At 37.2% G+C, this 26,798-nt stretch overlaps 1 protein-coding gene and 1 non-coding gene across 2 annotated transcripts in view; one reads left to right on the top strand and one right to left on the bottom strand.

Annotated features, from left to right (window-relative positions):
• Positions 1 to 26,798, bottom strand: part of LOC145392951 (pyruvate dehydrogenase phosphatase regulatory subunit, mitochondrial-like) — an 865,738-nt gene that overhangs the window by 240,670 nt on the left and 598,270 nt on the right. The window lies entirely within an intron of this gene.
• On the top strand, positions 25,744 to 25,862 carry LOC145393202 (5S ribosomal RNA). Its single transcript, XR_013896158.1, has one exon. It is a non-coding gene; the product is annotated as a 5S ribosomal RNA (ribosomal RNA).

The following is a 26,798-nucleotide window of genomic DNA, read 5'->3' as shown; positions in this document are numbered from 1 at the left end:
GTGAATATACATGGGCTTTAAGCAGTGTTCCATTGCACAACCACCTTCACACAGTGACAATATTTATGACCAACATTGCTGAAGCTGTTTTCCTACTTGTGGTATACAGGAACTGTGCTAAGCTTGTATTGTCCTGTCTCCATGTCTACATTTATCCAGTCTGTTTATAAACATAAGAATGGTTATTGACTGTACCACCTCCTCATCTAAGCCTTCCCAAGTATCTATGCTTCTGTTCAAGAAACTGAACCTTTTAAGATCATTAAGACATTTACTTTTCCTCAACTTGAGGTCATGACCTCTTGTTCTTCCATCATCCAACACAAAAAGATCCTCTCTATCCACCTTTTCCAGTTCTCTTACATTTCTAAACATCATGATCATCCCCTCTTTCCCTTCTCTTGCATAGTGTTGGTAACTTCATTTTTATTTCTCCTCGTAGGTCAGTTCCCTTACATACTGTATCATCCTTGTAACCATCTGCTGAACCCTCTCCAGTTTATCAATATGCTCCTTCAAATAAGGTGACCATATCACAGCCACATGCTCTAGTCTTGGTCTTATCATGGTCACTATCAAGTCCCTCAGCATGTCCTCGTCCATATAATTAAAACCCACTCTCATGTTGGTCAGTAATCCATAGGTGCCTCCAGTGATTCTGTTTATATCCTTTTCTGGTGACAGGTCATCCTGAATAATCGCTTCCAAGTCCTTCTCATCTTTCTTTTACTCACTGCCCATTTTATAATATGTCCAATGCAGTCTTTTTTTTCACTCATTCCTATTTCTAATACATGCCACTTCTTGGTGCTGAAATACATTTTCAAAAGCTGGCTCCAGCTGTGGAGTTTATCCAAGTCCTCTTGCAGTGCTTTACAATTATCAATACATTTAATATGTTTCATGATTTAAGCATCATCTGTGAACATAATCATGTGACTATTCAAACCTTCTGGCAAATCGTTTCTATATATCAGAAACATTACTAGGCCTAAGACAGTACCCTGGGGTACTCCATTGGTCACATTTTTCCACTGTGAAACCTTTTCCCTTATGACTGTTCTTACCTGCCTTCCAACCAGATAATCTTCCATCCACTTTAAAAGTTTCCCATGCACCCCTCCAAAGGTCTTCAACTTCCGCAGCAGTCTCTTATAGGGCACCCTGTCAAATGCTTCTTGGATCTTCAAAGACATTGTGTGTGTGTGTGTGTGTGTGTGTGTGTGTGTGTGTGTGTGTGTGTGTGTGTGTGTGTGTGTGTGTGTGTGTGTGTTCTTACCTAATTGTATCTTTACAGGAATGAGTCAAGCTCGTACTGTCCCGTGTCTTAAACCATATTAATCATACATATCCTTAAATTTGTGATTTGTTTTGGCACACACTATTTCATTCGGTAGTGCATTCCATTGATCAATTGCTCTGTTTGGGAAACTGAATTTCCTTACGTCTTTATCACCTCTCTTCTTATGCAGTTTTTTGCAGTGTCCTCTTGCTGATGCTTCTCCATATGTTAAGTAATCATTTATGTCTATTTTCTCCTTTCCTGATATGCACTTATATAGCATTATCTTGTCACCTCTTTTCCCTCTCTCTTGTAGTGTTGGTAGATTCAGTTTATTTAGTCTTTCTTCGTAGCTTAGGTCCCTTAAGCTTGGTATCCATCTTGTAGCGGCCCTTTGAACATTTTCAATCTTGTCTATGTGCTTTTTGAGATGAGTACTCCAGACTACTGATGCATATTCCAGGGTTGGTCTAATGAATGATGTTATTATCCTTCTTAGCATGTCTTTATTTATGTATGTGAATGCTATTCTCATATTTGCAAGCAGTGTATACATGTTCCGTACCTTCTCGCTGATGTGGTCAGCCGGAGATAGTCTGTTATTGATAATCACACCTAGGTCTTTCTCTCTTTCTGATGTGTATAGGGTTTTATTTCCTAACTTATAATCCCAATCAGGTCTTTTTCCACTTTTACCAAACTTGATTACATGACACTTTTCCACATTGAATTCCATTTGCCATGTACTACTCCATTCATGAAGTTTATTTAATTCTTCTTGTAGCTCCCTACAAGAGTCTGTGCTAGTAATTCTCCTTTGTATTTTTGCATCATCTGCAAACATATTCAGATAGCTCTCATTTCCAGTGCTACTTTTTATATCATTTATATACACTAAAAACATGATTGGTGCCAGCACCGAACCCTGTAGTACTCCATTAGTCACTTCTTTCCATGATGAGTAGTTTCCTCTTAGTACTGTCCTCATTTCTCTTTTTATGAGAAAGTCTTTGCATCCAACAAAACAGTTTGCCTCGAATTCCTAGTTGATGGTACAGTTTCCATAAAAGTCTTTGGTGTGGTACTGTGTCAAAAGCTTTCTTGAAATCTAAATAGATACTGTCCACCCATCCTTCCCTTTCCTGTATTGTGTTTGTTACTCTGTCATAATAGCTCAACAGATTAGTAACACACGATTTTCCTTTTCTGAAACCAAACTGTCTTTCTGTTATCATACTGTGTTCTTCTAGATGATTTACCCAAGCTTTTCTTATAAGTTTTTCTAATACCTTGCTTACAACACTGGTCAGTGATACTGGTCGGCAGTTGAGAGGATTTTGTCTATTTCCCTTCTTGAATAAGGGGACTATATTTGCTTTTTTCCAAATATCAGGTAGTTTACCTTGACTCAAGGATTTCTTGAAAATTAAAAATAATGGTTTACTTAACTCCTTTGCACATTCTTGTAATATCCAACATGAAATTTCATCAGGACCACTTGCTTTTCCTCTGTCTAATCTACTTAACTCCTCTTGTATTACTTTTTCCGCTATTTGTATATCTGGTAGTATGTGTGGACATGCGTGTTCCACATAGTCCCTCTCAACATTTTTTTCTTCTGTAAAAACTAATTGGAAATTCTTATTTAGTGCTTCACAAATATCTTTCTCTTGTGTATAAGTGATTCCCTCGTCCGTAATGGATTGTATTATATCTTTTACTTTGGTTTTGCTTCTGATATAGCTGTAAAACAGCTTTGGTTGATCACTTTTTTATTTATTATATCCTCCTCAAACTGTTTTTGGGCTTCCCTCCTTATTCTTGTATAGTTGTTTCTTGCCTGTTTGTAATTATTATACGCCCTTTCACTATTGTGTCTTCTGTATCTATTCCACAACAAATCTCTTCTTTCTTTTGATTTTTTACATTCTGTATTGAACCATTTCTGTATTTTCTTATCTGCTTCTTTGTGCTGTGGGATGTACTTCTGGACTCCTATTTCATAAAATTCACAAAAATTTTTTTATATACAGCATTTAAATCTTGTCCTCTAAGCTCATTTTCCCAATCAACTTCTAAGAAATACTTCTTTAGGTCTTGATAATTTCCCTTTTTATAGTTTAGGCTCTTTTTGTAACTGTCATTGCTGTTTACTATGTCATATGCTATCCTGAAGTTATAATTTAGTACTGCATGATCGTTTTTGCCGAGTGGAGGGTGATATATTAAACTGTCAATGTCATTTTCTTGCCTAGTAAATATTAGATCTAGCACTGAAGGTACATCAAGTCCTCTTTTTCTGGTGGTTTCCGTCACATGTTGCGTTAAGAAAAACTCCTGTACGAGATCCAGGAGCTTTTGGTCCCAACAGCTTTCTTGGCTATTTGTATCTAGAGTATTCCAATTCATATTTGTATTGAAGTCCCCAGTTAGTATAATTCTTTCCGATTTCTCTTCCATTTTATGTAGCAATGATCTTATACTCTGAATTGTACTCTCTGTCAGGTCCTCATATTCATCTCTTTCCCATGTGTTTGATCTGGGTGGCATGTACAAATTGGCTACAATTACTTTACCTTCAGATGTGTCGATCTCTACTGCAATCAGTTCTACTTGTGATGGTATATCTAGGTTTATTTCCTTGACTTTTAGATGTTTCTTAGTTAATATTATAATTCCTCCTCCTTTTTTTAAATTTCTGTCTCTTCTCCATATATTGTATTCCTCTAAGTTTAGTATGTCATTGGATATCCTTGGTGTTAATTTTGTCTCAGTTAGGCATATTATTTGTGGTTCATTTTCTCTGACATAATCATTCATCTCTAGTAATTTAGATACCATTCCATCCACATTTGAGTACATCAACTTTATCATCTTGTTTATATACTTGTCATGACATGGTTCTACTACCTTCCTCCTTTTTCTTCCATCCTGTTTGTGTACCACTTTCGTACCAGCAATCCTATTACTTTGTAAAAAAAATTTCTTCTTCTCCTCTTCTAATCTTCCCTCATTTTTTCTTTTTGCTTCCTCCCTTTTCTCTTTCAGTAATTCCAGTTCCTCTTGTGTTAGGCATCTTTTTATCCATACATTTCTGAACTCCTCTTTTTCCATAAGATTCTTTGCATTTTTTAGTATCTCTTCCACAGTGTTTACACTCTGGAAAGTCACCTTTAGAGGTCTTATCTTGCTTTTCTCGTATTTCCGTAGCCTTTTGTGTTCCTCTATGTCTTTACTACAGATTTCCTCTGATACTTCTTTCAGTAAGCTCATTACATTTGCCATCTCCTTTTTGTCTCTAGTGATCTTGTTTTTAACTTCTTCCTCTTCTATACCAGTGATTACTATTGATTTATTTATCTCTACTGAATCTCTGACTAACTTTGGATTGTTTTGGATTATTCTTTTCACTTCCTTTTTAATGCTTTTTTCCTCCACCCTTGTTTCTAAGTCTTTCTTTACTTTCACCATTGCAGCATAGGTGGTTTCTACATCATTTTTGTAGCTCTGCACAGCTTCATTCACCTGTATTATCTTCTCCTCAATATCGCTGCTCTGGTCCATAAGACTGCTTGCTTGCCTAATTGTCTCTGTGTTATTTTTGAACTCTTCCATAACACTCTCGTGATTGACTACTGTACTTGCCATTTCACTCACTTTTTTCCTAAGCGTACTCAATTCCACTGTTAGTTCACTGATGGTTGTGTCTTTCTTATTGGCCTCCCTTCCTAGTTTTTCTATCTCTTCCTTTTGCAAGTGCATTTGCTTCTTTATTTCATCAATTTCATTTTTGAAAGCCATTTCTAGTTTGTGTACACGTTCAACCAGTCTATTGTGAGTCTCCACTTCAACCAGTTCTTGGTAGAAATCAGCATTTTGCTTTCTACTTTTATCCCTTTTCTTTTCCAAATTTCTTTTACTGAAGTATGTATCCATTTTGTAATACTAAATGAACAGAGTATGTACTTACAGAGTATGCACACTTTCCCCGTGTTGCTGTAGTCTAAACAAACCCAGCTGAATCAGCGCATCGTGGTTCTTTGTTCTGTTTGAACCAGTCTTATTTAAACTTATTATTTCTTTTCCTTTTAATAATGAAAAATCATTTAGTCTAACCTGGTACAGAGCTTGACTCATTCAAAGATACTAATTAAGGTAATGCCACTGGCCATGTTGGTCTGGTACGGAGCGCCGATGTGTGTGTGTGTGTGTGTGTGTGTGTGTGTGTGTGTGTGTGTGTGTGTGTGTGTGTGTGTGTGTATTTACCTATTTATATTTACCTATTTCTAGTACAGTATACAGGAATTGACCAATGCTCGTGTTGTCCTGTCTCCAAATCCACATTTATCAAGTCTACCTTTACACACATGAATGTTTTTCTCATGCACCACCTCTTCGTCTAAGTTATTCCAAATATTTATGTATTTACCTAATATACCTAATTGTAATATACACGGAATGTACTATGCTCGTAGGTTTCCGTCGCTGTTGCTCAATAAGTCAAATTTAGCTTTAAACTCGTTTAAGTTTTTAGACTGGATGATCTCTTTGTCCAGGCTATTCCATAAGTCTATACTTCTGTAAGGAAAGCTATATTTCTTGATATCCTTCAAGAAGCTTGACTTTTTCAATTTCATTCTGCGTCCTCTTGTTGCTCTCTTATCCCATACAAACAGATCTTCTTTGTCAATTTTATCTACTCCCACCATGGTCCTGAACACTGCAATCATGTCTCCCCTCTTTCTCCTTTCCTCTAAGGAAGGCAAATCCAGCTTTTCCAGCCTCTCTCTGTATGACAGGTCTGCCAGACTGGGGAACATCTTTGTTGCTGTTCTTTGTATTCTCTCAATCTTGTTTAAATCTTCCTTTTTGTGTGGGGACCACACTACCGCTGCATATTCTAACCTGGGGCGGATCATGGCCACTATTAATTTTTTCATCATCTCCTCATCCATATAATGAAATGCTACTCTTATGTTAATCAAGAGTTTATAAGTCTCTCAAACTATCTTGTTAATGTGCTTTTCTGGTGACAAACGATCTTGGACCAGCACTCCCAAATCTTTCTCTTCTCTCATTTTTGTGATTAATTCATTACCCAACAAATAATTCAGTGATGGCCTCCTGGTACTTTTACCCATTTCTAATATTTTACATTTCTTTACATTAAATTTCATTTCCCACGTCCGGCTCCAATCATATATCCTATCCAAAACCTCCTGCAGCATTTTACAATCCTCTTCAACCTCCACCTTCCTCAAGATCTTTACATCATCAGCAAACAGACTTACATAACTCTTCATTCCATCTACCATATCACTTACGTAAATCAGGAACATTACTGGCGCCAACACCGAGCCTGGAGGGACTCCACTTGTTACTTTCCTCCAGCCAGACATCCTATCCTTTATTATGTCCTCATTTGTCTGTCTCTCAAAAAGTCTCTCATCCATTCCAGAAGTTTCCCCTTCAGTCCTCCTATACATTCTAGTTTCCACATTAGTCTCTTATGAGGTACCTTGTCAAAGGCCTTCTCTAAGTCTACGTACACACAATCCACCCAACCATCTCTCTCCTGTACCATGTCAATCGCTCTTGAGTAAAAGCTTAACAAGTTAGAAACACATGACCTTCCACTTCTGACGAAAGAACACACGATTAAACTGTGAGTTTTATCCACCAGTTGTTCTCTGCATTCCTTCAGTACCCAATTAGAAATTCCATCAGGTCCTGGGACTTTCCTTAAATCTTGAGTTTCCAGTAATTTATACACTTCCTGTACCTCCACTTTTATATCTTTTAGCACCGGTACATTTCGAATCACTCCCTCCCCTTCCACAAACTCTTTTTTGTGAGTGAAAACCGATTGGAAACATTTGTTCATTATTTCAGCTTGCATTGCTGCATCTTTATAGACCTCTCCTTTTACTTTCAGTTTGGTGGTTCCTTCCTTTTGTTTCAGTTTGCCATTAACAAATCTATAAAACAGTTTGGGTTCATCCTTGCATTTGTCTATTATACCTTTTTCAAAATTCCTTTCTTCTTCTCTACGTATTCTTGTGTATTCATTTCTTGTTCTTTTATATTCTTCCTTTGTTCTGTTGTTACCTCTCTTTCTCCAATTATTCCACGCCTTATCTCTCTCTTTTTTTGCTATCATACACCTTCTATTAAACCACTCCTTCTTCCTGTTTTCTTTCCCTTTTACTCTTGGTACAAATTTTTCCACTCCCAAATTATAGAGGTCTAGAAAGATATCCCACTTCCTCTGTATCTCTCTTGTTTCTCTGAATTTTCTCCAATCCGCATTTTCAAAAAAGTTTTCAATTCTGTAAAATTCGCTTTCCCAAAGTTGTATCTTCCCTGTCTATGAAGTTCGTCTCTTGGCTCGATGTTCCCTATTATCATGTGGAACTCAATGACCACATGATCACTTTTTCCTAAAGGACAGAGATATTCCAATGATTCTATTACATCGGGTTCTTTGGTAAACAGTAAATCTAACCTTGCTGGTGTGTCCTCACCTCGAAACTGTGTCTCTTCTTTGACCCATTGCGTCATCACATTATTCATTATTATATTTAATAACGTAGTGCCCCACGAATCCTCGCCGCCTCCCGAGTACCATTCCTCCCAGTTCACCTCTTTACAATTAAAGTCACCCGCCAAAATTATATTATTGCTTTTCTCAATTATTTTTTGTAAATAGCTAGCCATATCTGACAACATCTCCTGGTATTTGTCATCATTCCATGCTCTCGTCTTAGGGGGAACATACACTATCGCCATATCTCTCTTAACATTCTCTCCAGTTTCTAATTTCATATATATCACTTCAGCCCTGCCTTCTCCCATTTCCATGGTATCTACATTTATGTTGTTCTTCACTGCTCTCATCACTCCTCCTCCCGTTTTTTCCTTTCTGTCTTTTCTCCACAGTTTGTATTTATCATCTCCCAAATGAACATCAATATCTTCTCTTAATTTGGTCTCTATAAAGCACATGACATCAGGTTCATGTTCTCTCAAGAAATCGTTAATTTCAAGCCTTGCCGATATCAAAAAAAAAAAAAAAAAAAAAAAAAAAAAAAAAAAGCCAGACGCCATGTATCCCAAATGGGGAGGCCAATGGCTTAGAGTTAATTGTTTAACAGGGAGGGGCACTAATCCTCCACCAACCCCACTTGACACGTAGGGATGCCAACAGCATCTGGTGTTCCCAGGCGGTCACCCATCCAAGTACTAACCAGACCCAAAACCATCAACATTGGTATATATCACCTTCAAATTATTTTTGATGTTTTTTATACCCTTTTCTCTTCTACCCTCTGTCAGTACCACTTCCTCAACTTCTGATCTTTCACAGCCATCCTCCTTAGTTTCCTTCACTTCTATTTCCTTAAATACCACTTCCTTACTTTCATATCCATTACTCTCCAAAAAAAAGTATTACATTCTTCCTCTGTCCTCCTATCATTTTTTTCCTTTACTTCTTCCTTCAATGATTTTAAAACTTCTCTCTCTTCTTCATTCAGATCTTTTCTTATTATAATATTTTCTATCCCTGCCTCTTTGCTTAATTTCCAGGTCACTTTAAGTATATCGTGGTAGGTGGTGGCGACCATCATCCACTCACTTGATGTAGTGCTGCATACTATTCCTTAGCCTTTATCATTCTTTTTCTATGCCTGTCCTCCTCTCTTCCTATTTCTCCCATCTTTCCTGTCACTTCTTATTGCTTTTCTTTCCTTTACAGGTGGCTTTACATTGAGTGACAAGCCTAATGGTTTCCTGTAAGCCAAGAAATCATTTACAACGCTGGGTGGTAACCATATAACCAAACCATACGTGCTCCCTACGTGTCAACAAGTGCGTTGGTGGAGGGTTAGTGCCCCTCCCTGTAAAACAACTAACTCAAAGTCAAATGGCCACCCCTTACTGGATTATGGCGTCTGGCAATAGACAGATAGATAGATAGATCTACTACACTCTCTGATGACAACTTGACTCTCATTGGTCTTGTTTCCCCTTTCTTATAAGGCCCTAGTCTCCTTACTTCTTCAATTTCTTTTACCCACTTGTCTCCTTTGGGATCAATCTTACCTTATATTCCTCTTACCAGGTTTGGGTCTTTCATAAGTCTCACGGATCTAACCTTCTCTTCTTCCTCCCTGTTTCCAAATATTACCACACATCTGTTCCTTTCTACAGTTTCTCTCACTATTTTCTCTTTTTTCTTCAGTATTTTCACTACATTTTCTTCCAATTTTATCTTGTTCATTTCTCTTTCTTCCTGGATGATTTCTCTTAAGCTGACCACTTCTTTCTGTTCTTCTTCTACGTGTGCCCACTTTGCCTTATGCTTTTCCAATACACTGCTCACCTTTTCCATTTTATTAGTACTCTCTTCTAGTTTTCTCCTCAATTAAACGTTTTCACGCTTCAAATTTGTTATCTCTTCATTGGCTGTTTCATTAGACTGAATCAGACTCTGTATAGTAATTTCCGTATTCTCAGACACATCTTTTAACACTAGATTCTCCACTTTCTTTTCAAGTTCACTAATCTCCATAATCAATGTTAACCAGATCCATGACATTAGTATTTCCATCAAATCCTGGAAATTCGAGTCCCTCCGTGTTTACATTTTCGGCCATGATTGAGGTTGGTTACAAATACAGTACCAAAACAGCTGTTACCGAAAATACTACAAACATTCATGTATACTCTTGCCAATAAATCTTTACATTTTTGGAAGTCTATATTAACTTACAATATTTCAAACTGAAAACAAGACCATAGGAGACAGGACAAACATAATTCTTGAAAACTACTTAAGGTTTGCAACGGTGGCTGAGCCTTGGCCTGGGAGCAGCCGAGACACGTCCGTTCGCTGTGGCTGTTCGCTCGTGTGTGTGTGTGTGTGTGTGTGTGTGTGTGTGTGTGTGTGTGTGTGTGTGTGTGTGTGTGTGTGTGTGTGTGTTTGTGTGTGTGTGTGTGTTCTTACCTACAGTCGGCGCAATGGAAGTCTGGACCCTCTAATTCGCACCATATATTTGGTAGGGTCCAAGAAATATTGTAGGAAAATTCCTGTAGTTGGTGGATTTTTTTCTGGTGGCTTCTAGCAACTTTACAGGCTTACCACCACATGCTGTGAGATTATTAGCTCAGTGCCTGCCTGACTTTGGGTGGGAGAGTACGTCAGATTTTCTTGTCCTGCCTGGCCCTTGTTAATTTCAAAGCTCTCGTTTTCACACCCTCCTCTGCCTTAGTGAATCATTGGAGATGGGTCTGAAGTCACTAACTGATGTAGGAAAAGCCCGAATTTTAAGTATGAGAGAGGAACATGTAAAAATTAAGGAGAGGCTTCAGTGCAGCAGTACGGCTGGGGATCTTGAAGTCTTTCTGAAGTCGATGCTGTATGGTTCTTTCAGACACATCTTTCAGCAATTCTGGGTACATATCTTTCAGCTGTCTAGCAGTCAAACGTGGGTCTTTTATCACAGCTTGCTTCAGTAACCTGTCTGTAGTTGGAGATGTCTTCCTTTTAGGTCCTACCCTGTGTTTATGTTGGGGAATTGTGTTTTTTGGCAGGTGGCAGGTAGCAGCGAGGAGTGCCATAACGGTAGATTTTCCTCGCCCAGTTCGAATACAAATATCCTTAATATTTACATTTTCCTCTCTCACTGTTAAAATTAGGGCTTTTTCTACATCAGTTAGTGGTTTGGGACCCATCTCCAATGATTCACTAAGGCAGAGGAGGGTGTGAAAACGAGAGCTTTGAAATTAACAAGTGCCAGGAAGGACAAGAAAATCTGATGTGCTTTCCCATCCAAAGACAGGCAGGCACTGAGCTCATAATCTCACAGCATGTGGTGGTAAGCCTATAAAGTTGCTAGAAGCCCCCAGAAAAAAATCCACCAACTATAGGAATTTTCCTACAATATTTCTTGGACCCTACCAAATATATGGTGTGAATTAGAGGGTCCAGACTTCCATTGCGCTGACTGTAACTGTTCTTACCTAATTGTACCTTTACAGGAATGAGTCAAGCTCATACTGTCCCATGTCTTAAACCATATTTATCGTACATATCCTTAAATTTGTGAATTGTTTTGGCACACACTATTTCATTCGGCAGTGCATTCCACTGATCAATTGCTCTGTTTGGGAAACTAAATTTCTTTACGTCTTTATCACCTTTCTTCTTATGCAGTTTTTTGTAGTGTCCTCTTGCTGATGCTTCCCCATTGGTTAAGTAATCATTTATGTCTATTTTCTCCTTCCCTGATATGCGTTTATATAGTATAATCATGTCACCTCTTTTCCTTCTCTCCTGTAGTGTTGGAAGATTCAGTTTATTTAGTCTTTCTTCATAGCTTAGATCCCTTAAGCTTGGTACCCATCTTGTAGCAGCCCTTTGAACTTTTTCAATCTTGTCTATGTGTTTTTTGTGATGAGGACTCCAGACTACTAATGCACACTCCAGGGTTCGTCTGATGAATGATGTTATTATCTTTCTTAGCATGTCTTCATTTATGTACATGAATGCTATTCTCATATTTGCAAGCAGTGTATACATGTTCCGTACCTTCTCACTGATGTGGTCAGCTGGAGATAGTCTGTTATTGATAATCACACCTAGGACCTTCTCTCTTTCTGATGTGTGTAGGGTTTTATTTCCTAACTTATAATCCCAATCAGGTCTTTTTCCACTTTTACCGAACTTGATTACATGACACTTGTCCACATTGAATTCCATTTGCCATGTATTACTCCATTCATGAAGTTTATTTAATTCTTCTTGTAGCTCCCTACAAGAGTCTGTTAGTAATTCTCCTTTGTATTTTTGCATCATCTGCAAACATATTTAGATAGCTTTCATTTCCAGTGTTACTGTCTATATCATTTATATACACTAAAAACATGATTGGTGCCAGCACTGAGCCCTGTGGTACTCCACAAGTCACTTCTCTCCATGAAGAGTAATTTCCCCTTAGTATTGTTCTCATTTCTCTTTTTATGAGAAAATCTTGCATCCAACAATAAAGTTTGCCTCGAATTCCTCCTTGATGGTACAGTTTCCATAAAAGTCTTTGGTGTGGTACTGTGTCAAATGCTTTCTTGAAATCAAAATAGATACTGTCCACCCATCCTTCTCTTTCCGTAATGTGTCTGTTACTCTGTCATAGTAGCTCAACAGATTAGTAACACATGATTTTCCTTTTCTGAAACCAAACTGTCTTTCTGTTATCATACTGTGTTCTTCTAGATGATTTACCCATGCTTTTCTTATAAGCTTTTCTAATTCCTTGCTTACAACACTGGTTAGTGATACTGGTCGGTAGTTAAGTGGATTTTGTCTATTCCCTTTCTTGAATAATGGAACAATGTTTGCTTTCTTCCAAATATCAGGTTGTTTACCTTGACTCAAGGATTTCTTGAAGATTAAAAATAATGGTTTACTTAACTCCCTTGCACATTCACGTAGCACCCAACATGAAATTTCATCAGGACCATTTGCTTTTCCTTTGTCTAATTTACTTAGCTCCTCCTGTATTACTTTTTCTGATGTTTGTATATCTGGTAGTATGTGTGGGCATGCATGTTCCACATAGCACCCTCTCAAAAATTTTTTCCTCTGTAAAAACTGATTGGAAATTCTTGTTTAGTGCTTGACAAATATCCTTCTCTTGTGTATAGGTGATTTCCTCATCCACAATGGATTGTATTTTATCTTTTACTTTGGTTTTGCTGCTGATGTAGCTGTAAAATAGCTTAGGTTGATCACTATTATTTATAATATCCTCCTCAAACTGTTTTTGGGCTTCCCTCCTTATTCTTGTATAATCGTTTCTTGCCTGTTTGTAATTATTATATGCCCTTTCACTATTGTGTCTTCTATATCTATTCCATAAAAAATCTCTTTTTTCTTTTGATTTTTTACATTCTGTATTGAACCATTTCTTTCTTTTCTTTTCTGCTTCTATGTGCTGTGGGATGTACTTCTGGACTCCTATTTCATAAAGTTCACAGAATTTTTTATATATAGCATTTAAATCTTGTCCTCTAAGCTCATTTTCCCAATCAATTTCTAAGAAGTACTTCTTTAGGTGATGACAGTTTCCACTTTTTATAGTTTAGGATCTTTTTGTAACTTTCATTGCTGTTTACTATGTCATATGCTATCCTGAAGTTGCAATTTAGTACTGCATGGTCGCTTTTGCCGAATGGAGGATGATATATTAAATTGTCAATATCATTTTCTTGCCTAGTAAATATGAGATCTAGCACTGAGGGTACATCGAGTCCTCTTTTTCTGGTGCTTTCCCTTACATATTGTGTTAGGAAAAACTCTTGCATGAGATCTAGGAGCTTTTGGTCCCAACAGCTTTCTTGGCTTATTATATCTAGAGTATTCCAATTTATATTTGTATTAAAATCTCCAGTTAGTATAATTCTTTCTGATTTCTCTTCCATTTTATGTAGTAATGATCTTAAACTCTGAACTGTATTCTCTCCCAGGTCCTCATATTAGTCTCTTTCCCATGTGTTTGTTCTGGGTGGCATGTACAAATTGGCTACAATTACTTTCCCTTCAGATGTATTGATCTCTACTGCAATCAGTTATACTTGTGATGGTATATCTAGTTCTATTTCTTTGACTTAGATTTTTCTTAGTTAATATTATAATTCCTCCTCCTTTTTTTACGTTCCTATTTCTTCTGCATATATTATATTCCTCTAAGTTTAGGATATCATTTAATATCCTTGGTGTTAATTTTGTTTCAGTTAGGCATATTATATGTGGTTCATTTTCTCTGACATAATCATTCATCTCTAATAATTTAGATACCATTCCATCCACATTTGAGTACATCAACTTAATCATCTTGTTTATATACTTCTTATGACTTGGTTCTACTACCTTCCTCCTTTTTATTCTCTCCTGTTTGTGTACCACTTTCGTACCTGCAATCCTATTACTTTGTAAAAAAAAAATTTATTCTTCTCCTCCTCTGATCTTCTCTCATTTTTTTGTTTTTGCTTCCTCCCTCTTCTCTTTCAGTAATTCCACTTCCTCTTGTGTTAGGCATCTTTTTTTCCACACATTTTTGAACTCCTCTTTTTCCATAAGATTCTTTGCATTATTTCGTATCTCCTCCACGGTGTTTACACTCTGGAAGGTTACCTTTAGGGGTCTTGACTTGCTTCTCTCGTATTTCCCTTATCTTTTGTGTTCCTTTATGTCTTTACTACAGATTTCCTCTGATACCTCTTTCAATATGCTCATTACATTTGCCATCTCCTATCTGTCTCTTGAGATCTTGTTTTTTACTTCTTCCTCTTCTATACCAGTGATTACTATAGATTTGTTTATATCTACTGAATCTCTGACTAACTTTGGATTGTTTTGGATTATTCTTTTCACTTCCTTTTTAATGCTTTTTTCTTCCACCCTTGTTTCTAAGTCTTTCTTTACTTTCACCTTTTCAGCATAAGTGGTTTCCACATCATTTTTGTAGCTTCACACAGCTTCATTCACCTATGTTATCTTCTCCTCAATATCATTGCTCTGGTCTATCAGACTGCTTACTTGCCTAATTGTCTCTGTATCATTTTTGAACTCTTCCATAATACTCTCATAGTTGACTACTGTACTTGCCATTTCACTAATTTTCCTCCTAAGTGTACCCACTTCTTCTGTTAATTCATCTATGGTTGTGTCTTTCTTGTTGACTTCCTTTCCTAATTTTTCTATTTCTTCCTTTTGCAAGTGCATCTATTGCTTAATTTCATCAATCTCATTCTGAAAAGCCGTCTCAAGTCTGTGTACTCATTCTACCAGTTTATTGTGAGTCTCCATTTCAACAAGTTCTTGGTAGAAATCATCATCCTGCTTTCTACCTTTATCCCTTTTATTTTCCAAATTTCCTTTACTAAAGTATGTGGTCATGTTGCAGTACTAAAAGCACATATGGTGCTTACATTCGCTGGGGAAGTTGTAGACAAAACAAACGATCAGTTGATTGTTTGCATTCTTGCGCTACTTTGTTTTCTTTTCTGTCTGAACAAGTCTTGCTTAAAATTTTTTTTTTTTTTTAATTAGAACACCATTTAGTCTAACCTGGTACAGAGCTTGACTCATATAAAGATACTAATTTAGGTAATGCCACTGGCCAAGTTGGCCAGGTATGGAGCGGTGGCTGCGTGCGACTGCTCTCCTCGGTGCCTCGTGTGTGTGTGTGTGTGTTCTTACCTAATTGTATCTTTACAGGAATGAGTCAAGCTCGTACTGTCCCATGTCTTAAACCATATTTATCGTACATATCCTTAAATTTGTGAATTATTTTGGCACATAATATTTCATTCGGTAGTGCATTCCATTGATCAATTGCTCTGTTTGGGAAACTGAATTTCCTTACATCTTTATCACCTCTCTTCTTATGCAGTTTTTTGCAGTGTCCTCTTCCTGATGCTTCTCCATATGTTAAGTAATGATTTATGTCTATTTTCTCCTTCCCTGATATGCACTTATATAGCATTATCATGTCACCTCTTTTCCTTCTCTCCTGTAGTGTTGGTAGATTCAGTTTATTTAGTCTTTCTTTGTAGCTTAGGTCCCTTAAGCTTGGTATCCATCTTGTAGCGGCCCTTTGAACTTTATCAATCTTGTCTATGTGCTTCTTGAGATGAGGACCCCAGACTACTGATGCATATTCCAGGGTTGGTCTAATGAATGATGTTATTATCCTTCTTAGCATGTCTTCGTTTATGTATGTGAATGCTATTCTCATATTTGCAAGCAGTGTATACATGTTCCGTACCTTCTCGCTGATGTGGTCAGCCGGAGATAGTCTGTTACTGATAATCACACCTAGGTCTTTCTCTCTTTCTGATGTGTATAGGGTTTTATTTCCTAACTTATAATCCCAATCAGGTCTTTTTCCACTTTTACCAAACTTGATTACATGACACTTGTCCACATTGAATTCCATTTGCCATGTACTACTCCATTCATGAAGTTTATTTAATTCTTCTTGTAGCTCCCTACAAAAGTCTGTGTTAGTAATTCTCCTTTGTATTTTTGCATCATCTGCAAACATATTCAGATAGCTCTCATTTCCAATGTTACTGTTTATATCATTTATATACACTAAAAACATGATTGGTACCAGCAATGAACCCTGTGGTATTCCACTAGTCACTTCTTTCCATGATGAGTAGTTTCCTCTTAGTACTGTTCTCATTTCTCTTTTTATGAGAAAGTCTTGCATCCAACAAAACAGTTTGCCTCGAATTCCTCCTTGATGGTACAGTTTCCATAAAAGACTTTGGTGTGGTACTGTGTCAAAAGCTTTCTTGAAATCTAAATAGATACTGTCCACCCATCCTTCCCTTTCCTGTATTGTGTTTGTTACTCTGTCATAGTAGCTCAACAGATTAGTAACACATGATTTTCCTTTTCTGAAACCAAACTGTCTTTCTGTTATCATACTGTGTTCTTCTAGATGATTTACCCAAGCTTTTCTTATAAAAATCCAATCCTCCTTGCTTACAACACTGGTCAGTGATACTGGTCGGTAGTTGAGTGGTATTTCCTTTCTTGAATAAGGGGACAATATTTGCTTTTTTCCAAATATCAGGTAGTTTACCTTGACTCAAGGATTTCTTGAAAATTAAAAATAATGGTTTACTTAAGTCCTTTGCACATTCTCGTAGTACTCAACATGAAATTTCATCAGGACCACTTGCTTTTCCTCTGTCTAATCTACTTAACTCCTTCTGTATTACTTTTTCTGCTATTTGTATATCTGGTAGTATGTGTGGACATGCATGTTCCACATAGTCCCTCTCAAAATTTTTTTCATCTGTAAAAACTAATTGGAAATTCTTATTTAGTGCTTCATAAATATCTTTCTCTTGTGTATAAGTGATTCTCTCATCAGTAATTGATTGTACTATATCTTTTACTTTGGTTTTGCCTCTGATATAACTGTAAAATAGCTTTGGTTGATCACTACTTTTATTTATTATATCCTCCTCAAACTGTTTTTGGCCTTCCCTCCTTATTCTTGTATAATCGTTTCTTGCCTGTTTGTAATTATTATACGCCCTTTCACTATTATGTCTTCTGTATCTATTCCACAACAAATCCCTTCTTTCTTTTGATTTTTTACATTCTGTATTGAACCATTTCTGTATTTTCTTATCTGCTTCTTTGTGCTATGGGATGTACTTCTGGACTCCTATTTCAAAAAATTCACAAAATTTATTATATATAGTACTGTATTTAAATCTTGTCCTCTAAGCTCATTTTCCCAATCAACTTCTAAGAAATACTTCTTTAGGTCTTGATAATTTCCCTTTTTATAGTTCAGGCTCTTTTTGTACCTGTCATTGCTGTTTACTATGTCATATGCTATCCTGAAGTTATAATTTAGTACTGCATGATCGCTTTTGCCGAGTGGAGGGTGATATATTAAATTGTCAATATCATTTTCTTGCCTACTAAATATTGGGTCTAGCACTGAAGGTACATCAAGTCCTCTTTTTCTGGTGGTTTCCCTCGCATGATGCGTTAGGAAGAACTCTTGTACGAGATCCAGGAGCTTTTGGTCCCAAGAGCTTTCTTGGCTAATTATATCTAGAGTATTCCAATTTATATTTGTATTGAAATCCCCGGTTAGTATAATTCTTTCTGATTTCTCATCCATTTTATTTAGTAATGATCTTAAACTCTGAATTGTACTCTCTGCCAGGTCCTCATATTCATCTCTTTCCCATGTGTTTGATCTGGGTGGCATGTACAAATTGGCTACAATTACTTTACCTTCAGATGTGTTGATCTCTACGGCAATCAGTTCTACTTGTGATGGTAAATCTAGTTATATTACATTAACTTTTAGATTTTTCTTAGTTAGTATTATAATTCCTCCTCCTTTTTTTAAATTTCTGTCTCTTCTCCATATATTGTATTCCTCTAAGTTTAGTATGTCATTGGATATCCTTGGTGTTAATTTTGTTTCAGTTAGGCATATTATTTGTGGTTCATTTTCTCTGACATAATCATTCATCTCTAGTAATTTAGATACCATTCCATTCATATTTGAGTACATCAACTTTATCATATTGTTTATATACTTGTCATGACATGGTTCTACTACCTTCCTCCTTTTTATTCCATCCTGTTTGTGTACCACTTTCGTACCTGCAATCCTATTACTTTGTAAATAAAATTTCTTCTCTTCTGATCTTCCCTCATTTTTTGTTTTTGCTTCCTCCCTCTTCTCTTTCAGTAATTCCAGTTCCTCTTGTGTTAGGCATCTTTTTATCCATACATTTTTGAACTCCTCTTTTTCCATAAGATTCTTTGCATTTTTTAGTATCTCTTCCACAGTGTTTACACTCTGGAAAGTCACCTTTAGAGGTCTTGTCTTGCTTTTCTCATATTTCCCTAACCTTTTGTGTTCCTCTATGTCTTCACTACAGATTTCCTCTGATACTTCTTTCAGTAAGCTCATTACATTTGCCATCTCCTTTTTGTCTCTTGTGATCTTGTTTTTTACTTCTTCCTCTTCTATATCAGTGATTACTATAGATTTGTTTATCTCTACTGAATCTCTGACTAACTTTGGATTGTTTTGGATTATTCTTTTCACTTCCTTTTTAATGCTTTTTTCCTCCACCCTTGTTTCTAAGTCTTTCTTTACTTTCACCATTTCAGCATACGTGTTTTCCACATCATTTTTGTAGCTTTGCACAGCTTCATTCACTTGTGTTATCTTCTCCTCAATATCACTGCTATGGTCTATAAGACTGCTTACTTGCCTAACTGTCTCTGTGTTATTTTTTGAACTCTTCCATAACACTCTCGTGATTGACTAATGTACTTGCCATTTCACTCATTTTCTTCCTAAGTGTACTCAATTCCACTGTTAGTTCACTGATGGTTGTGTCTTTCTTATTGGCCTCCCTTCCTAGTTTTTCTACTTCTTCCTTTTGCAAGTGCATCTGCTTCTTTGTTTCATAAATTTCATTTTTGAAAGCCATTTCTAGTTTGTTTACACGTTCAACCAGTCTATTGTGAGTCTCCACTTCAACCAGTTCTTGGTAGAAATCAGCATTTTGCTTTTTACCTTTATCCCTTTTCTTTTCCAAATTTGCTTTACTAAAGTATATATCCATTTTGCAATACTAAAAGTGCAGAGCATGTACTTACAATCCCCGTGTTGTTGTAGTCTAAACAAACCTCAGAGATGACTCAGCGTATTCTTTCGTCTTGGTTCTCTTTCCTGTTTGAACAAGTCTTGTTTAAACTTATTATTTTTTCCTTTTAATAATGAAAAATCATTTAGTCTAACCTTGTACAGAGCTTGACTCATACAAAGATACCAATTTAGGTAATGCCACTGGCCGTGTTGGTTCAGTACGGAGCGCCGATGTCGCACGTCCGCCTCGATTGAATCCCTGTGTGTGTGTGTGTGTGTGTGTGTGTGTGTGTGTGTGTATTTATCTATTTGTATTTACCTATTTGTAGTATACAGGAATTGAGCAATGCTCGTGTTGTCCTGTCTCCATATCCACATTTATCAAGTCTACCTTTACACACATGAATGTTTTTCTCATGCACCACCTCTTTGTCTAAGTCGTTCCAAATATTTAAGTATTTACCTAGTATACCTAATTGTGATATACACGGAATGTACTATGCTCGTAGGTTTCCGTCGCTGTTTCTCAATAAGCCGAATTTAACTTTAAACTCGTTTAAGTTTTTAGACTGGACGATCTCTTTGTCCAGGCTATTCCATAAGTCTATACTTCTGTAAGGAAAGCTATATTTCTTGATATCCTTCAAGCAGCTTGACTTGTTCAATTTCATTCCATGTCCTCTTGTTGCTCTCTTATCCCATACAAACAGATCCTCTTTGTCAATTTTATCTACTCCCACCATGGTCCTAAACACCGCAATCATGTCTCCCCGCTTTCTCCTTTCCTCTAACGAAGGCAAATCCAGTTTTTCCAGCCTCTCTCTGTATGACAGGTCTGTCAGACTGGGGACCATCTTGGTTGCTGTTCTTTGTATTCTCTCAATCTTGTTTATATCTTTCTTTTTGTGTGGGGACCACACTACCGCTGCATATTCTAACCTGGGGCGGATCATGGCCACTATCAATTTTTTCATCACTTCCTCATCCATATAATGAAATGCTACTCTTATGTTAGTCAAGAGCTTATAAGTCTCTCCAACTATCTTGTTAATGTGCTTTTCTGGTGACAAACTATCTTGGACCAGCACTCCCAAATCTTTCTCTTCTCTCCTTTTTGTGATTAATTCATTACCCAAAAAATAATTCAGTGATGGTCTCCTGGTACTTTTACCCATTTCCAATATTTTACATTTCTTTACATTAAATTTCATTTCCCACGTCCGGCTCCAATTGTGTATCCTATCCAAATCCTCCTGCAATATTTTACAATCCTCCTCAACCTCTATCTTCCTCAAGATCTTTACATCATCAGCAAACAGACTTGCATAACTGTTCACTCCATCTACCATATCAATTACGTAAATTAGGAACATTACTGGCGCCAACACTGAGCCTTGAGGGACTCCACTTGTTACTTCCCTCCATCCAGACATCTTTTCCTTTATTACTGTCCTCATTTGTCTGTCTCTCAAAAAATCTCTCATCCATTCCAGAAGTTTCCCCTTTAGTCCTCCTATATATTCTAGTTTCCACATTAGTCTCTTATGAGGTACCTTGTCAAAGGCTTTCTCTAAGTCTAAGTACACACAATCCACCCAACCATCCCTCTCCTGTACCACATCAATCGCTCTTGAGTAAAAGCTCAACAAGTTTGAAACACATGACCTTCCACTTCTGAATCCAAACTGACATTCAGCCAAAATATTCATCTCTTCCAGATATTTTATCCATCTGTCTTTCAGGATTCTCTCACACAATTTTGTGACCATGCTGGTTAGAGACACTGGTCTATAATTCAGGGGTTCTTCCCTGTTTCCTCCCTTGTAAATTGGTACCACATTTGCCCTCTTCCATTCTTTTGGCACTTTCCCCTCTTCCAGTGAGCATACAATTAAGTTGTGAATTTTATCCGCCAGTTGTTCTCTGCATTCCTTCAGTACCCAATTAGAAATTCCATCAGGTCCTGGGGCTTTCCTTACATCGTGAGTTTCCAGTAATTTATACACTTCCTGTACCTCCACTTTTATATCTTTCAACACCGGAACATTTCTAATCACTCCCTCCCCTTCCACAAGCTCCTTTTCTTTAGTGAAAACTGACTGGAAACATTTGTTCATTATTTCTGCTTGCATTGCCGCATCCTTAAAGACCTCTCCTTCTACTTTCAGTTTGGTGATTCCTTCCTTTTGTTTCAGATTGCCATTAACAAATCTGTAAAACAGTTTGGGTTCATCCTTGCATTTGTCAATTATACCTTTTCAAAATTCCTTTCTTCTTCTCTACGTATTCTTGTGTATTCATTTCTTGTTCTTTTATATTCTTCCTTTGTTCTGTCGTTACCTCTCTTTCTCCAATTGTTCCACGCCTTATCTCTCGCTTTTTTTGCTATCATACACCTTCTATTAAACCACTCCTTTTTCCTGTTTTCTTTCCCTTTTACTCTTGGTACAAATTTTTCCACTCCCAAATTATAGAGGTCTAGAAAGATATCCCACTTCCTCTGTATCTCTCGTTTCTCTGAATTTTCTCCAATCCGCATTTTCAAAAAAGTTTCTCAGTCCTGTAAAATTTGCTTTGCCAAAGTTGTATCTTCCCTGTCTATGAAGCTCGTCTCTTGGCTCGACGTTTCCTATAAACATCTGGAACTCAATGACCACATGATCACTCTTTCCCAAAGGACAGAGATATTCCAATGATTCTATTACATCGGGTTCTTTGGTGAACAGTAAATCTAACCTTGCTGGTGTGTCTTCACCTTGAAACCATGTCTCTTCTTTGACCCATTGTTTCATCACATTATTCATTATTATATTTAATAACATAGTGCCCCACGAATCCTCGCCGCCTCCCGAGTACCATTCCTCCCAGTTCACCTCTTTACAATTAAAGTCACCCACCAAAATTATATTATTGCTTTTCTCAATTATTTTTTGCAAGTAGTTAGCCATATCTGACAACATCTCACGGTATTCATCATCCTTCCATGCTCTCGTCTTTGGGGGAACATACACTACCGCCATATCTCTCTTAACGTTCTCTCCAGTTTCTAATTTCATATATATCACTTCAGCCCTGCCTTCTCCCATTTCCACAGTATCTACATTTATGTTGTTCTTCACTGCTATCATCACTCCTCCTCCATTTTTTTCTTTTCTGTCTTTTCTCCATAGTTTGTATTTACCATCTCCCAAATGAACATCAATATCTTCTCTTAATTTGGTCTCTACAAAGCACATGACATCAGGTTCATGTTCTCTCAAGAAATCATTAATTTCGATCCTTGTCGATATAAAACCATCAACATTAGTATATATCACCTTCAAATTATTTTTGACGTTTTTAATACCCTCTTCTCTCCTACTCTCTGTCCGTACCACTTCCTCAACTTCTGATCTTTCACAACCATCCCCCCTAGTTTCCTTCACTTCTATTTCCTTAAATACCATTTCCTTACTTTCATATCCAATACTCTCCAAAAAAAAGTATTACGTTCTTCCTCTGTCCTCTTATCATTTTTTTCCTTTACTTCTTCCTTTAATGATTTTAAAACTTCTCTTTCTTCTTCATTCAGATCTTTTCTTATTATAATATTTTCCATCCCCGCCTCTTTGCTTAATTTCCAGGTCACTTTAAGTATCTCATTTATTACACTTTCTGATGTAAACTTGACTCTGATTGGTCTTATTTCCCCTTTCTTATAAGGCCCTATCCTCCTTACTTCCTCAATTTCTTTTACCCACTTGTCTCCTTCGGGGTCAATCTTGCCTAATATTCCTCTCACCATGTTCGTGTCTCTCTCGAGTCTTACGAACCTAACCTTTTCCTCCTCTTCCCTGTTTCCAAATACTACCACACATCTGTTCCTTTCTATAGTTTCTCTCACTATTTTCTCTTTTTTCTTCAGTATTTTCACTACATTTTCTTCCATTTCTTTCTTGTTCATTTCCCTTTCTTCCTGGATGATCTCTCATGCCGACCACTTCTTTCTGTTCTTCTTCTACATGTGCCCACTTTGCCTTATGTTCTTCTAATACATTACTCACCTTCTCCGTTTGATTAGTACTCTCTTCTAGTTTCCTCCTCAGTTCAACATTTTCCCGCTTCAAATTCCTAATCTCTTCATTGGCTGTTTCATTAGACTGGATCAGACTCTGTATGGTGGTTTCCGTATTTACTGACACATCCTTTATCACTAGATTCTCTACTTTCTTTTTGAGTTCACTAATCCGCATAATTAATGTTTTCACCAGGTCCATGACATCGGTATTAGCATCAAATCCTTGAAATTCCATTCCCTCACTATTTACATTTTCGGCCATGTTTAATGTACCGGTAAAGTACCAAAACAGCTGTTACCGAATAAACCACAAACATTCATGTATACTATAGCCAACAAATCTTTATATTTTTGGTAGTCTACTAACTTTCATTATTTTAAATTTAAAGAAAGACCCTAGGAGACAGGACAGACAAAATTCCTGAAACTACTCAAGGTTTAGGAGCGATGGCTGGGACGTCTGCTCTCTCCGGCTGTTCGTTCGTGTGTGTGTGTGTGTGTGTGTGTGTGTGTGTGTGTGTGTGTGCGTGCGTGCGTGTGTGTGTGTGTGTGTGTGTGTGTGTGTGTGTGTGTGTGTGTGTGTGTGTGTGTGTTCTTACCTACCTAATTGTTCTTACCTAATTGTATCTTTACAGGAATGAGTCAAGCTCGTACTGTCCCGTGTCTTAAACCATATTTATCGTACATATCCTTAAATTTGTGAATTGTTTTGGCACACACTACTTCATTCGGTAGTGCATTCCACTGATCAATTGCTCTGTTTGGGAAACTGAATTTCCTTACGTCTTTATCACCTCTCTTCTTATGCAGTTTTTTGCAGTGTCCTCTTGCTGATGCTTCTCCATATGTTATGTAATCATTTATGTCTATTTTCTCCTTCCCTGATATGCACTTATATAGCATTATCATGTCAACTCTTTTCCTTCTCTCCTGTAGTGTTGGTAGATTCAGTTTATTTAGTCTTTCTTCATAGCTTAGGTCCCTTAAGCTTGGTATCCATCTTGTAGCGGCCCTTTGAACTTTTTCAATCTTGTCTATATGCTTTTTGAGATGAGGACTCCAGACTACTGATGCATATTCCAGGGTTGGTCTAATGAATGATGTTATTATCCTTTTTAGCATGTCTTCATTTATGTATGTGAATGCTATTCTCATATTTGCAAGCAGTGTATACATGTTCCGTACCTTCTCGCTGATGTGGTCAGCCGGAGATAGTCTGTTATTGATAATCACACCTAGGTCTTTCTCTCTTTCTGATGTGTATAGGGTTTTATTTCCTAACTTATAATCCCAATCAAGTCTTTTTCCACTTTTACCAAACTTGATTACATGACACTTGTCCACACTGAATTCCATTTGCCATGTACTACTCCATTCATGAAGTTTATTTAATTCTTCTTGTAGCTCCCTACAAGAGTCTGTGTTAGTAATTCTCCTTTGTATTTTTGCATCATCTGCAAACATATTCAGATAGCTCTCATTTCCAGTGTTACTGTTTATATAATTTATATACACTAAAAACATGATTGGTGCCAGCACTGAACCCTGTGGTATTCCACTAGTCACTTCTTTCCATGATGAGTAGTTTCCTCTTAGTATTGTTCTCATTTCTCTTTTTATGAGAAAGTCTTGCATCCAACAAAACAGTTTGCCTCGAATTCCTCCTTGATGGTACAGTTTCCATAAAAGTCTTTGGTGTAGTACCGTGTCAAAAGCTTTCTTGAAATCTAAATAGATACTGTCCACCCATCCTTCCCTTTCCTGTATTGTGTTTGTTACTCTGTCATAGTAGCTCAACAGATTAGTAACACATGATTTTCCTTTTCTGAAACCAAACTGTCTTTCTGTTATCATACTGTGTTCTTCTAGATGATTTACCCAAGCTTTTCTTATAAGCTTTTCTAATACCTTGCTTACAACACTGGTCAGTGATACTGGTCGGTAGTTGAGTGGTATTTCCTTTCTTGAATAAGGGGACAATATTTGCTTTTTTCCAAATATCAGGTAGTTTACCTTGACTCAAGGATTTCTTGAAAATTAAAAATTATGGTTTACTTAACTTCTTTGCACATTCTCGTAATACTCAACATGAAATTTCATCAGGACCACTTGCTTTTCCTCTGTCTAATCTACTTAACTCCTCCTGTATTACTTTTTCTGCTATTTGTATATCTGGTAGTATGTGTGGACATGCCAACGGCCATACCACGTTGAGTACACCGCTTCTCGTCTGATCAGCGAAGTTAAGCAACGTTGGGTCTGGTTAGTACTTAGATGGGTGACCGCCTGGGAACACCAGATGCTGTTGGCATAACGTTCTCCCTACATGTTAAGTGGGGTTGGTGGAGGATTAGTGCCCCTCCCTGTAAAACAATTAACTCTAAGCCCTTGGCCACCCCGTTTGGGATACGTGGCGTCTGGCAATGAATGAATGAATGATGATGTGTGGACATGCGTGTTCCACATAGTCCCTCTCAAAATTTTTTTCTTCTGTAAAAACTAATTGGAAATTCTTATTTAGTGCTTCACAAATATCTTTCTCTTATGTATAAGTGATTCCCTCGTCTGTAATGGATTGTATTATATCTTTGTATGTGTGTGTTTCAATCCAATATTCAGACAGAAAAATTCACTCAGTTCACCATCCACACATACTGCAGCCTTGGTGCCTTCATACATACTGTACTCTTCTTGGCATTCAACAGCTTTCATTGACTCCATATATTTTCTATATTCCTCTGTCACATGCTTTTCCCAAATCCATGAAGGCTGCATACAACTTCTTCCCTTCCCTAGAAACTTTTCCACTAAACACCTTAGGATGAATATCTGACCTACACAACCTCATTCTAAAACTTCCCTGTTCTTTTCCAACCAAATCCTCTGTTATTTCCTTAACTCTGTCAGTAAGTATCCTACCATATACTTTTCCTGTTGCACAGTGAAGACAAATGCCTCTATGATTACCACACACTTCTTTTTCCCCTTTTCCTTTGTACAGGAAAATAATTATACCTGACTTCCAATCCTCCAGGACTAACTTCCTCCCATGTCCATATGCATATATTCCATATCCATTCTACTATTACCGCTTCCCCTGTTTCATTATTTCACCACACACTCCATCAATGCCTGGCGCTTTCCCCATTTGAATTCCTTCATTGCTTCCACTACCTCCAACCTACTAATCTCTTCCTCCCTGCTCATCTCCCTCTTTCTCCCAGCCATTCCCCAGCCACTTATACTT

The sequence above is a fragment of the Coenobita brevimanus genome, chromosome 23 (genome assembly GCF_032717465.1).
Source record: "Coenobita brevimanus isolate Jiangsu-jjx chromosome 23, ASM3271746v2, whole genome shotgun sequence".
Classification (NCBI taxonomy): domain Eukaryota; kingdom Metazoa; phylum Arthropoda; class Malacostraca; order Decapoda; family Coenobitidae; genus Coenobita; species Coenobita brevimanus.
Note: the sequence above shows the minus strand (reverse complement) of the source record. Positions and strands in the feature narration are given on the sequence as shown.